Genomic DNA, 15309 nt, shown 5'->3' with positions numbered 1-15309 from the left:
TCAGATATTCCACGCATATTGTTTTATTATTATTATTCAGTGCTCATAGTAGGTATCAACTCATGGGTTAGTTTGTTGCCATTTGTGACCGTAAGCATTGTGTAACGTCTAGGGTGTACTCCCGGGGCATTACAAAACTTGGTATTAGAGCTTAAGGCTTTAAGATGTCCTAGGGAGTCTGAAAGCTGTGTTAAGTAGAGTCTTATGCATAGGTATAAACCGCACCACACTTATAGATAATAAGCTACAAGATATTTAGGAAAAGTTTCCCTTCTTTTAGTATTCATGTCATGCAAATGAGCATGAGCTCAAGTTAAATTCCTTGTATAATTCAATCTTTCTTCTATTACAGAACATGCCTCCAAGAAAGACTAACCGAAGAAGAAATGGAAACCAGCCAGCACCTCTGCCCATTCAGGAAGATTCCCCGAATGAGCATGTTTTGCGCACCAAGTTCAGAGCCACATTCATTACTCTGGCTCACTCAGTAGTAGCTCAGAACACTCTCCAACTACTATTCTAGCCAACCCAGTAGCCAATACTACCGCAGTTAAGATTTGGGACTTCACCCGACTGAACCCTCCTTTATTTTCAGGATCTAAGTATGAAGAGAATCCACAGGAATTCCTCAACATGGTGCAGATGGTAACAAACATTATTGGTGTGACTTCTAGTGAGAGTGTTGAATTGGCTTCTTACCATTAGTAGGATATAGCTCATACCTAGTTTAAGCAGTGGAAAGGTGATAAAGGAATAAATATAAGGCCTATAGAGTGGGAGGAGTTTACTACCGCCTTCTTAGAGAGATTCTTTTGATTGGAGCTGAGGAAAGCTAAGTTGTTAGAATTCATTAATTTGAAATAGGTCAACATGAGTGTGAAAGAGTATTCCCTCAAGTTTACTCATCTAGCTAGGTATGCTCCTCATATGGTGGCTGATAACAGGTCTAGGATGAGCAAGTTCGTATCTGGTGTATCTAACAGTGTGGTCAAGGAGTATAGGACCGTAATTTTGATTAAGGAGATGGACTTGTCTAGGATGATAGTCCATGCATAGTATATTGAGAAGGAAAAGACTTAGGAAAAAGAGAGGAAGAATAAGAGGGCTAGAATAGGTAACTTTAATTATACTCAGCCAAAGTCAGAAGGTGGTAGTTATCCTCAATTTTGTCAGAAATATTCAGTCCTAGCTCCCTCTTTATCTAGTGCACCAGTTCCCAAATTCAAGAATGATAATGGGGATAGAGCGCCAGGATCTAAGTCATAGGGTAGTATGAACAACGCTCAGACGAATCCTCTTTTTAGAAATATGGGAGAAACCATCAGGGTGTTTGTAGAGCCATTAGTGATGTATTTTTTGGGTATGGCAAGCTAGGACACCGAGTCAGGGATTGTCCAAAGAGTGGTCAGCAGGGTCAGTCCAATCGTCCCCCAGTTCCATTCGGTCGCCCGACTCAGCAGGGTGTCGCTTTCAGTGCCACCATTGGTCAGCGCCCAAACAAATTATATGCACTTCAGTCCTGAAAGGATTAATAAAATTCTCCTGATGTGGTTACTGGTATGTTGCAGGTCTTTTATTTATATGTTTATGCTTTTTAGATCTCAGAGCTTCTCTTTCTTTTGTAACCCCTTACATAATTGTTGATTTTGGTGTTAGTCCTGAGACTTTAGTAGAACCCTTTTTAGTTTCTACCCCAGCAGGTATCTCTATTATAGCTAGGTAGGTATACAGGAACTGTCCAGTCATAATATCCTAGAAAGTCACTTCAGTTGATCTTGTGGAGTTAGCGATGATGAATTTTTACATCATTCGCGGTATGGATTGGCTTCACTCATGATATGCTTTAGTTGATTGTAAAAATAGAGTTGTTCATTTTTAGTTCCCTAATAAACTAGTCCTAGAATAAAGGAGTAGTACTTCAACACTTAAGGGTTAACTTGTTTCGTACCTTAGAGCGAGAAAGATGATATCCAAGGGGTGTGTCTACCATCTTGTTCGAGTTAAGGACTCTAATTTTGAGAATCCTACTCTTGAGTCAATTTCAATAGTGAGGAAATTTCCTAACGTGTTCCCTGAAGACCTTCCTGGATTTCCTCCCAAAAAGGAAATCGATTTTGGGATAGACCTTCTCTTAAATACTAGCCCATCTCTATTCCACCATGCAGAATTGATCCAGCTGAATACAATGAACTAAAGGAACAGTTGAAAGATCTACTAGATAAGGGATTCATTAGGCCCAGCATTTCCCCATGGGGTGTTCCAGTCCTTTTCGTGCGAAAGAAAGATGGTTCTCTTAGAATGTGCATTGATTACGATCAACTGAACAAAGTCACAATCAAGAATAAGTACCCACTTCCCAGAATCGATGACTTATTTGACCAACTTTAGGGTGCCAGTTATTTCTCTAAGATAGACCTCAGATCCGTCTATCATCAACTTAGAGTCAGAGAATGTGACATTCCAAAAAAAGCTTTCAGAACTTGGTATGGTCACTTTGAATTTTTTGTCATGTCTTTCGGTCTTACAAATGCCCCAGTATCTTTCATGGACTTAATTAATAGAGTTTTCAATTATTACTTGGACATGCTCATCATAGTCTTCATAGATGACATCCTTGTCTATTACCATAATGAAAAGTATCATGCAGACCACTACAGAATAGTATTGCAGACTCTTAGAGCCCGTTAATTTTTTACCAAATTTAGTAAATGTGAATTTTGGCTGAGATCGATAGCTTTTCTTAGCCATATTATTTTTGGTGATGGCATTAGAGTTGACTCTCAAAAGATTGAGGTAGTTAGAAACTAGACCAGACCCATTTCTCCATCAGATATCAGGAGTTTTTTGGGTTTGGATAACTATTATAGATGGTTTCTTAAAGGGATTTCATCTATTGCATCCCTCATGTCCAGATTGACTCAGAAGAAATTCAAGTTTCAGTGGTCAGATTCCTATAAGAAGAGTTTTCAGGAGTTGTAGACTTGACTCACCTCCATCCCATTTTTGACTTTGTCGGAGGGTTCATATGGGTTTGTTGTGTGCTGTGATGCCTCCATAGTTGGTTTGGGATGTGTTTTGATGCAAAAAAGTTAGGTCATAGCCTGTTTCTCTAGACAACTTAAGCCTCATAAAAGGAATTACCCTACCCATGATCTAGAACTTGTAGCCATTATGTTTGACTTAAAAAGTAGAGGTACTATTTGTATAGGGTGCATGTTGATGTGTTCACGGATCACAAAAGCTTGCAGTATGTGTTTTCGCAGAAGGATTTGAATTTGCATCAGAGGAGATGGTTAGAATTATTGAAAGATTATGACATGAGTGTTCTGTATTATCTGGGCAAGGCCAATGTAGTGGCAGATGCCCTCAGTAGATTCTCTATGGGTAGTGCTTCTCATATGAAGGATTATAAGAAACAGTTAGTTAGGGAATTTCATCAGCTTGCTAGATTAGGTGTTCGTTTGGTTGATTCAGCCGAGGGTATTGTATGGGTGCAAAATAGTTCGGTACCTTCTTTGGTTGCCGAAGTGAAAGAAAAGCAAGATAGGGATCTAGTCTAGTGAAGTTGAAAGAGTCAGTCAGAGATCAGAAAGTAGAGGTTTTCTCCCAAGGGGGAGATAGTGTGTTCCATTGCCAGGATAAACTGTGTTTGTACCGTGTGTAGATGAGTTAAGATAGCAAATTCTTACAAAAGCACATGGTGCATGTTACTCTATTTACCCAAGGGCTACTAAGATGTACTGCGATTTGCAGGAAATCTATTGGTGAAATGGTATGAAGAAAGATATTGCAGAGTTTGTAACTAAGCGGTCTAATTGTCAGCAGGTTAAAGTTGAGCACCAAAAGCCTAGTGGTTCTATGTAGGAGTTCAGTATTCCAACTTGTAAGTGGGAGGAAATGAACATAGACTTTGTGATGGGTTTGCCTTTTACTCATCGTTAGCATGATTCAATTTGAGTCATTGCGGAAAGGATGACCAAATCAGCCCATTTCTTACCAGTCCGTACTTCTTATTCAACTGAGGACTATGCTAAGCTCTACCTTAGAGAGCTAGTTAAGTTGCACGGAGTCCCGCTGTCCATCATTTCAAATAGAGATACTCAGTTTACCTCTCATTTTTGGAAGGCTTTTCAGAAGGGTCTTAGTACCCAAGTTCATCTAAGTACAACCTTTCACACTCAGACAGATGGTCAAGCAGAGAGGACCATTCAGACCCTGGAGTACATATTGAGAGTGTGTGTTATTGATTTTAAGGGTAGTTAGGATGATCATTTGCCATTTATTGAGTTTGCTTACAACAATAGCTATCATTCCAGTATCCAGATGGCTCCATTTGAGGCTCTATATGGGAGGAGATATAGATCTCCAATTGGTTGGTTTGAGAAAGGTGAGACTACTTTGATAGGGCATGAGTTAGTATATGATGCATTGGAGAAATATAGTTGATCAAAGAGAGGCTTAAGGCAGCCCAAAGCCTATAGAAATCTTATGCAGATATGAGGATAAAAGATCTCGAATTTGAGATTGGTGATTTTATATATCTGAAGATATCTCCCATAAAGGGAGTAAAGAGGTTTGGTAAGAAGGGAAAGCTCAGTCCCCGATATGTTTGCCCTTACAGAATTCTAACCTGCTTCAGAAAGGTGGCTTACAAGCTTGAGTTGCCAGCAGATTTGGCATCAGTTCACCCAGTGTTCCGCGTGCCTTTGTTAAAAAAGTATATTGGTGACCATGTTTTAGTTGTTCCTTTAGAAAGCATAGATGTTCATAACAACCTTTCTTACAAGGAAATCCCAGTCTAGATCCTTGATTGCCAGATTCGTAGACTAAGGACCAAAAAAGTTCCCTTGGTCAAAGTTCTTTAGTAGAACCAGTCCGTTGAGGGATCCCCTTGGGAAGAAGAAGCTGATATGCAAACCAAGTACCTCATCTTTTCTCCGCAAACTCAGACTCAATTTAAGGTAACAACTTTTTTTTTCCATTCTTAGTTCCAACTATATCATCTTCATGTCATTCCATGCATTCACGAACCAGATCAGGCATGTGTTATGTTTCAGACTCAGTTATGTAATCATGTTTTAAGCATGTATATTCAGCATGTAACCTAAATTCATCAGTGTTCTTAGCTTAACCAGCCTCTTTCAAGGACGAATGTTCCTAAGGAGGAGATATTGTAACACCCCACATTTTTGGGCTAGAATTCAAACTGTTGTAATGAACTATGCAGACTGGAACCCAATGATTTTATGTCTATATATGTGTGATGATCAATTCTATAGTCTGAAAATGTCCTTTTATATTAGTCGAGGTCATAAAAATCTCCAAACTCAAAGACGAGTTGAGAACACTTCTATTGATTAAGTTTTAGTGAATGATTCAGCTTGAGTCACTTTAAATATCCATTACTCCTTATACATAATGAGTTACGTGTCCTACCTTATAGAAAATCAAATATATTTGAATTTTCTTTCCAACACAAATGATTTCACCTTAATCTGATATTAGAATGAAAAGTTATACTCATTTTACTTAAGAATGTTCATTTGTCAACTAAGTGACGACCTGAGTTGATAATCCATCAACTAAGTGACGACTTATCATCCCAAGTCATTAGCCATAAGCAGAAACCATCAACTTCAGCTTCTAAGTGACGACTTGGGGTGATAAGTCGTTACCTAAGTGACAACTTATCAGACCAAGTCATCACCCATGACCAGCAAGGGCCCAAAATCCATCAAAAGTGACGACTTGAGGTAATAAACCGTCACCTAAGTGACGACTTATCAACCCAAGTTATCAATTGAAAATATCAGCAATTATGATTTAGTTTTGTAGGGGTATTTTGGTCCTTTTCTCACCCCAAACCTTACCCCCATGACATAAATTACCAAAAACACATACTTATCTAGTGTGAATCAATTTCAAAAGCTCTTAGCCCTCTTTATTCCCAAGAATAAGATTAGGGTTTCTTCTTAAATTAACTTCCCAATAATTTCAAGACTCCATCACACTCTCTACAACATAATCAAGAATTTAAGGTTTCCAATCCAAGAGCGTTCAAGAAGAGTTAATTCTTTTTAAAGATCAAAGCTTTAAATGTTCATCCATGGCCCATTGCACCCACAGAGTTCAAGAACCCAATTTCAAATTCAAAGTTATGAATTATACAAGCTATTGTGATTTTAACTATGAATCCCTATGAATTTTGATTCTATATCATGTTTCCATAAAATTGTTGTTGTTATTAAACCCTACATGTTTTGAATGGTGTTGTTCGCTGATTTAAGCCTTATTTTGGGGATTTAGTATCAAAATCATGCTACTACTAGTTGCTTTAAAATAAAACTATTTCCATGTTTAAGCCATGTATTGCAAGTGTTTGATGAAATGCCTCAAATAATGATTTTTGAATAAAAGTTTACACATCATATCCTTAAAGTGTTAGTATGATCTTGCTATCATTGATATCGAGTCCTGGGGTTATGAATACCCAAAAACTTAGCTGTTTATTTAGTTTAAGTATATTCAGAAGAGTTTTGAATCTATTAGAGTATTATCTTCAGTCAATATATCATGTCAGTAAGCTCAGTTCAGTCCAATTGATTAGAGTCAGTTCAGTTGGGAGGAGGATTTAGAACCGAGTGAACCCGGGGATAGGGGCTCACCTACCAGTTGATGGTGTCACCTATAGTACCAGTCCCTACATTCCATAACTACGTAGCCAGCATAGATTGAGATGTTAACCTGCTAGCTAAGGATTGATCTTATAAGGGTACCTGCCAGTTGAGGGTAACCCTTAGTCCTTTGGGACAACACTTTAGTGGATCCACGCAGCCAGTGTTAGTACCCGTGGCATGGTATGGACACCCTTCCAACTGGGTCACAGGTTAGACCCTAATTTACTCATATTGGGGCATGTCGGTTAGATGATAGCTCCTATAGTCTCAGTTCAGTATTCAGTATACTTCAGTTTAGGCTTGCATTGACCATAGCATACAGTTATAACTTATTCAGTTATCAGATTTTAGTATTTTAGTTTACAGGCTATTTTCATAATTATGTTATATGCTTGGTCATGCATTCTCAGATTTTACAGTATTCAAGCATTCATATCAGCTTTTCAGTTATCTCATACTACTCAGTCAATTATTATTCATGTACATGAACCCATGCATATCAGCCTAACCCCATTTAGCATACCAGTACATTCAAAGTACTAACCACATACTTATTTTTTTTCCTATGATGTCTCATATCATAGGTTCGGACGCTCAAGTTCCCGACCACACTTAGACTTCCTAGCACATCTTAAATAGCAGTCGTGGTTAGTCTTTATATTTTGAAGACAAACTATATTTATTTCCATTCTTTCAGTTTAGTAGTTAGTTGGGGCCTGTCCCATCAACTCTTATTCAGTCAGTTTTAGAGGCTTTCACACACTTCAGACAGTCAGTCAGTTTGTCATTATTTTATCAGCTTCAGACAGTTGTTTTCCGGCAGTTGTTTCCAGATTTATGATTCAGATAAGTTTTAGTACTTAAAACCTTATGGCATATTCAGATAATCCACATATGTTATTTTATTACTCCCTCCATTTAAAAAAGAATGACCTACTTTGACTTGGCACAAAGTTTAAAAAAATAAAGAAGATTATTGAATATTATGGCCTTAAATTAAAGTTGTGTCAAATGTATTAAAATGCTCTTTAATCTTTTGGTCCTAAACGTGCCATATGGAAAGTTGAAATTAAAGTATTGCCAGAAAAGAAAGGAGTCATTCTTTTTTAAACGGACTAAAAAGGAAAGTTGGTCATTCTTTTTTAAATGGGGGGAGTATATTATTCAGTGCTCACAACAGGTACCAGCTCATAGGTTAGCTTGTGGTCACTTGTGATCATAAGCATCGTATGGCATCCAGGGTGTACTCCCGGGGCATTACAACCCTTTCAATCGATAACTGGTTCACCAAGGAACTTAAAGGCAACCTTTCGAGTCCAATGGTCTAATGACGCATAGCACAACTGTAACTAATCCATCCCCAGAAAAACATCAAAATCCATCATATCTAGATCATACAAATCCACCAAAGTCGCCTTACTACCTATAGATACCACATACCCCCTATAAACTCTTTTAGCAATCACAGAGTCACCTATCGGGATAGAAATAGAAAAAGGATCTGAAACACACTCCGGAACAACACCAAAATGCACAACCACAAAGGGGGTCACATAAGACAGAGTGAACCCCAGATCAAGTAAATAATATACATCGCTAGAAAAGAGTTGCAACATACCAGTCACGACTTCAGGTGACGTCTCGAACTCCTATCGGGTAATGAGAGCATAAAGTCGGTTCCGACCAGTGTCGGAACTAGATAGTGCACCATTTGGTTCTAGAGCCAAAGACGAAGCAATCGAAACCTTATTTGCTCCTGAAGCGGCCTTACCAACTGGACAGTTTCAAAGAATATGGCTTGGCTGAACACATTTGAAGCACCTGTCCCTCCCTTCATCACAGAAACCCCAATGTAAATTACCACAAAACCTATAAAGAGGACATAATAAAGCCGACTGAGCCTCACTAGCCTGAGATTGGGCACCTTGTGCCCAAAAATTATCACAACCCAACTGACGCCTGTCTCCCGAAGGATTCGGGTAAGGATTACTAGTTGTGGAGAAAGAACCAAAACTCTTCTACTTCTTCTTTGGCCACTTACCATCATTTCTACCACTTTATTGTTTCCCACCACCTTGCTTAGAAAACCTAAACTTTTTCCCTGTATTTTCCCTATCTGAACCTCCTTTCTCTTTTCCACCTCCACCTGTTGTATATGAACAACCAACCTAAAGATATCTATGTCCTTGATCAGCAAAGTAGACTTGCTTTCAAGTATCAACTCACGAGATAGTCCTAAAGTGAACTTCTTTATTCGGGCCCTCATATCAAACACCATCTACAAAGCATACCGAGACAACTCATGAAACTTCAAGGCATACTCCTTGACCGACATCTTTCCTTATTTCAGATTAAAAAATTCCTCTGATTTAATTCTCTCAACTCCTGATGAAAGAAGCGGTCCAGAAATACATTAGAAAAAATCTGCCATAATGATGACTCATCAACTTTACCCCTTGTTATATCCCATTCCTTGTACCATTGGTATGCCACATCCTTTAGCTGGTAGGAAGCAAACTCCACTCCTTCCTCATTTATGGTATGTATAATCATGAATATCTTTTACATCTTTTCCAGGAAACCCTGAAGATTCTTATCTACCTTAACACCAGTAAAAGTTGGAGGGCTCATCATCAAAAACTGGCCAACCTTTATGACCTCAGAAGATGGAATAGCAGATGCACCATGCTCAGTTTGAGAAGCTACCAATTGAGTAATCATATGAATCGACTGACAAAACTCCACATTTGTCACGTCATCCTGAGAAGGACTAGAGGTTACTAGTGAAACTCCAGGACGATCAAGGACTGTACCCCTAGACGGAGTATGGATCTCATAGATAGAGTGTGTCCCATCAACATCATATCCTGATGGGACAGAGAAGTTTTCGCACGTATCAGATCATTGAGGTATGATCTGAAAAGCAAACAAATAGGGATTAGAGAAGATTCCAGGACTTAGACTCCAATCTTAAAAATAGAACAAAAGAAAGAGAAATATTCCTAAACGCCTTATAGCCTCTGTCTTATGAGTATGGCGCACTACACACCTTTAAATAAGACTCTACTCGACACAACTTTGTAGACTCCCAATTAACCATAAACCTAAAGCTCTGATACCAACTTGACAGGACCTGAATCAGGGCCTTGTCATGATGGGTATCCCAAATCCAACCAGGATCGGGGACCACCCCCGATACACAACCCAACCTCCAAAAATATACCCTCAGTCAGATGAACTTTAAACATATAACAAGATAACGTATTTGTAGATATACGGACTTTGGGGTAAGTCTATTTCCTAAACCAACCCAACCAAGTCAGTTCGTCCAATAACCAACTAAATCAAGCCAATAACCCAATGAGTTTATATATATAATCCAAAACAAAATGGAGCAATCATAAAGAAAATAAAGTCATACGGTAGCAGTCCTAATACCAATATCAATACCAATGCTGAGACCATTGCTGACACTACCCATTCTAAACCATAGTAGTCCCACAAAGCCTCTAATCGAAAGTAAAATAACATACGATGGGGATATGCCCCCGACGATAGCCAAAACCATAGTCTATATAATGACCAAAGTATGTAAGGACATCCATGACATGAAATTGAGCCTTCCATAATACGGAAGCTCACCACTTCAACCCAATACAAGCTGATCCCAAATTCGATCACTGAGCAAGAGGAGTAGAATGGCTAGTTCCTACATTGCATGGGGATACAACGCACAAAAATGAGTTAGCAGGTGAAAACTAGCATACACTCATGATTAAAACCAAGTAAATAACCATATCCATATGCAACTACACATACATATATATATATACATAGACATGCCGGGAGAGGAAACCTAGTTAGTATGCCTTTAAAACTATTAACTTGGGTATATGTAGCTTAACCGTTAAAGAACCACCCACGACCTATATGGGTCTAGTGTTACCCCCTGAACGGGCCCCGATGCGTATAGCCACATGAACCGGATATACCATAGGAGTAGGGGATTCCCGTGTATCCTTTGCTCTCCATGATACATATATACAAGTGTAACTTAGGGGATTCCTGTACCCCCATGGGTATTATATATGGTCGCCTTGACCAATCCTTATGTCAGCAAATATGACTTTTCAGTGTCCATCCGTTGGACTCACACCTTCATAGTTAACTATCACAGCTCGCCCTTATTGCCTAATTAAAACCATTAGTACATAACTAAACTACCAATTTTATTTATTATTAACCAAGGCTATAAATAGTGGTATCGTCATACCGATCATAGATTGCAACCAATGTCATTAGCCATCCTCTTTAATGAAGGGATTGCCATGCACCCATACATTACATTATTAAGTTGCTTGGGGGATTCCCATATACCCCACAAGATGAACACTATTAAGTTTTCTTGGGGGATTCCCATAAACCCCATAAGTGTATTCAATTAATCCATAACCATGACCACCAAGACCTTACTATTTAACCATTAAAGACCATCCAAACCAGTTAGGGTTCCATTACCACTTTATATCATGCAAACTTTTCCATAAAAGTTCAACAATATAGTAAAAATATTCTCATAGGCATTTTATCAAACATGTTGAGGGGATATAATTTTCAAAACCAATACCAAGTACCAATTAACCATTCCCATGCAACCACATGTTCAAACCATTATTAAAACATAAAAACTATAATTAAAATATGGGAAAACCATAACTAAACCATTTATAATTAAAAAAAAACCCAACATATATTCAAAATCCAAAACCATACCACAATTATGCCATGAAAATCATACATAAAACATGCCTTTAGCTAGAACTAACTATGAGGGAGGAGTAACATGCCTTAGATTACGAAGATAATTGAGATAAACCAATCTTATAAGCCCCAAATTGATCTTATTGAAGAAAACCTAGCCTTCTTTGACCCAAGAAACTTGAGAGAGTTTTCAAGTGTTTAAGTTTAGAATAATAGGGTAAATGATGTCCCAAGAGTGTTATAATTCATAGGGACTTATAAGGTTAAAAGGGAAAATATCCAGATTACTGCTCACTTAAACTATATAAAACTCCTGCAGGAGGGTACGACTACCCCCACCCCCCAAACTGTACCCTAGGGTATGAGTGGTACCCTTATCTCGTACCCTAGGCTTCTCTTTGGACCTCAACATAGTCCAACATACGACCACTAAGGCCAATTCATACCCAACTATATGACTAGTACCCTAAATTCGTACCTTAGGCAAAATAGACTCCTCTAGGATAGACATAGGGCAACATACGATTGGCATCATACTACTAGTACCCTAACATATGATTAGTATGATCCATTCATACCTAAGACAGAAACCAACCAACCTACATTGGTTATTATACGACCAAGAACCACCAAACCGTACCCTGTCATATGACTAGTACCCCCTAGTCTTATGATGTCCAGAAGACCAAAAACTCAGGAAAATTCTAAGGATCAAAACCCAGGGTATTTCATCACCCCATGCTAGTAAATATGGGTTTCTAGCATCAGTCCCTCGGGACTTTCACCTTTACGGAGAGCTACACAACCCTCTTTAATCCCAATTAAAAAATATTTACACATTCCTATTCATTAAACCAAGAATAATCCATTTAGGTATATATTATTGGTTTCATTATACCTATTACGATTGCTAGCTAATATCATTATGTCATTTTAATCATCCATCAGATCGGGGGAATCTACAACCCCTAAGATTTAATTATCCATTAACTTGGGAGAATCCACGACCCATAAGGTCCAATTTAAAACTAAAGCATATTTTATTAACCTTTTATACAATGCAAGGTTTCAAAATTGGTTTTAATATGCATGTATCCATGTTTCAAACCCAATTTCATAAGGCGGGTTGAAGTTATTACCAATTCCAATATCAAAATCCATTTTCCTGGGGGAATCCATAACCTACATAATTTATCAAATTTATTTAGTGGAATCCACGACCCCCTATTAAAATTCTCATAACCATGCACCTAATTAGTTCAAAAACCATCAGTTCAAAGCATGAATAATCCATAAAAACCATGAGAAAAGCAATTTAATCAAATAACATCCAGAAGCCCTCAACCCAATTTCAAAATCAAATAATTAAATTCATATGATTATTAATTAAACATGTGTTTTTACATAAAATAAATTTAGGAAAGATATACATGCCTTAAAAACACAAAATTTTTAACAAAATTTGGATTTTGGAGCCCGAATGATGAATCCATGGTGAAATCCTGAAGCTTTCTTTGGTTTTGATTTTTTGAGAGAGAACAGAGGATTTTGATCTCTTAAAATTGATGAAAAAGTGTCACTTTTATAGTTAAAGGTCATACAAGAGTGAAAAGACCCAAAATCCCCTCACCCCAAATGAATAAAAACAAATTTTGCACGAAAATTTGGCCTTGGCATGGCACGCCAATATTGCGGAGACTATCCTTCGTGCCATGCTAATATCATAGAGGGTAGCCTCCGTGACACGACGATAGTGTGGAGGATTATTGCCTCGAATTTTTGAAATGACCCCGAACCCCTTTCGATAATTTTAAAACTCTTCTGAAAGACCCTATTAACATACCAAAGCATAATTCAAGTGAAAAAATGATGTTTCGGACACAGGAAGATCAAAAATAAAATTATCAAAATTTTAAGGGTCTTCAGTAAAGTGCACCACCGTGAAATCTTACTTTAAAAGGACCACCATCGTGAAATCTTACTTTAAAAGGACCACATAAATCAAAATGTACCAACTCCAGCAAATCAAGCTTTTTTGAAGGCGAATGACTCTGAAAAGAAACTTTTTTCTTTTTATCGACTAAGCAATGAACACACTTCTTCAACTTTGCTTGTTTGACTCTAGAAAAAAATTTCTAAGCCAAAATATCAATCCGCTTCTGACTCATATGACTCAACCTTCTATGCCATAACTCTGATAAAGTGTCAATCTCTACCAAGTTTACTGAGCCTCTAGAAGTGGATCCCTAAAATATGTACAAGTTAGATAACTTGTTACCTTGAGCCACAACCATCAAACCTATTGTAAGCTTTCACTGGCCAGCACCTAGGGTGTTAACATAACCCTCATTATCAAGGTTCCCTATAGAAATTAGATTCAAGCAAACATCTGGAGCATGCTTGACATTGTTGAGAACTAATCTCGAACCATTTTTAATTTCCAAACAAATAGTGTCAACACCGAATACTTTAACATCATCAGTATTGTCCATTTTTAACATTCCAAAATTAGCTAGAGTATAAGAAGAAAATAATTTCTTTTTTTGCGTAACATGAGAAGTAGCAGCAAAATCCACAAACCATCCAAACTCATCACGAACAAGATTAATGACATTCTCACCACAAGCAAAAAAAAGATCATCATTAGCAACAATAACAATAAGATTTTCATTATTTCCTTATTTCTTTCATCGTCTTATATATCTGTTATGATTGTAATAATATTTTATAATATGACCTTTATTTTTGCAATAGTCATATGTAGCATTTTTGAATTTGGACTTCGACTTGCTTCTATGTTTATCTCTATCATTCGGACCTCTGAACTTATTTCTCCCCCTCTCTTCAGTAACCAAAATATCAGAGTGTGAAGATGAAGAAGATGAGGCCTGAGGTCTTCTTCTCATCTCTTCATATAAGACACCACTCTTAGCATATTTCATAGTTACAACACCATCGAGAGCAGAGTTAGTCAAAGAAACTCAAAGAGTTTACCAAGAGTCTGGCAGAGTATTAAGAAGCCAAGGTCCCTGAATTTCTTCATCAAACTTTACACCCATTTTGGGCAGTTGGTCAAGGATACCCTGAAAATTATTTATATGATCAAAAAAGGACTACCCTCTTTATACTTGATATTCATCAACTCCTTAAGCAGGAATAACTTGTTATTGCTAATTTTCAAAGCATAAAGTGTCTTGAGCTTGTCCCATAAACATCTGGCATGTGTCTCATTCATCATGTAGTTTCTAACATTATCTTCAACTCATTGTCTGATATAGTCACTAACCTGTAGGTGCTCAAATTTTTATCCTAATCTGTCATGGACTGAGATTTAGTAGACACAAACACAGGCAAATGTATTTTTTTGACAAACAGAAGATCTTTCATCTTGCCTTTCCAAGTATGATAATTACTACCATTCAAACACACCATCTTACATACATTTTTCTCCATCATTCAAATCAACAATTAACAATAACCAACGCTCTGATACCACTTTGTTGGGAAAGGCAAGGACTCTATCAAAGTATGCGATAGAGTAGCAACAGAAGAATACTCAAGTCTAAACTTTCTCTTTCAATTTGAACAAAGAGAAAACAAATAAACCAAAGTAAAACAAAGAACATGCCACAAATATATCAACCACACAAGTACAATAAGACAAGAATAAAATCAATCAAGACAAGATACCAAATTTATGTGAAAAATCCTTCGATGTGAAGAGAAAAAAATCACGGGACCAAAACCTCCACTATAATCATTGAGAGTTACAATATTGTTCTCGAAAATGAATACCAAATAAGTGCTAAATAACAAGCAATAATACATAAACCATAACCCCAAAAACTAGAGAAATAAAGGAGCAAAAGCA

The sequence above is a fragment of the Capsicum annuum genome, chromosome 7, assembly GCF_002878395.1.
Source record: "Capsicum annuum cultivar UCD-10X-F1 chromosome 7, UCD10Xv1.1, whole genome shotgun sequence".
Lineage (NCBI taxonomy): Eukaryota > Viridiplantae > Streptophyta > Magnoliopsida > Solanales > Solanaceae > Capsicum > Capsicum annuum.
This window is presented reverse-complemented; position numbering follows the sequence as displayed.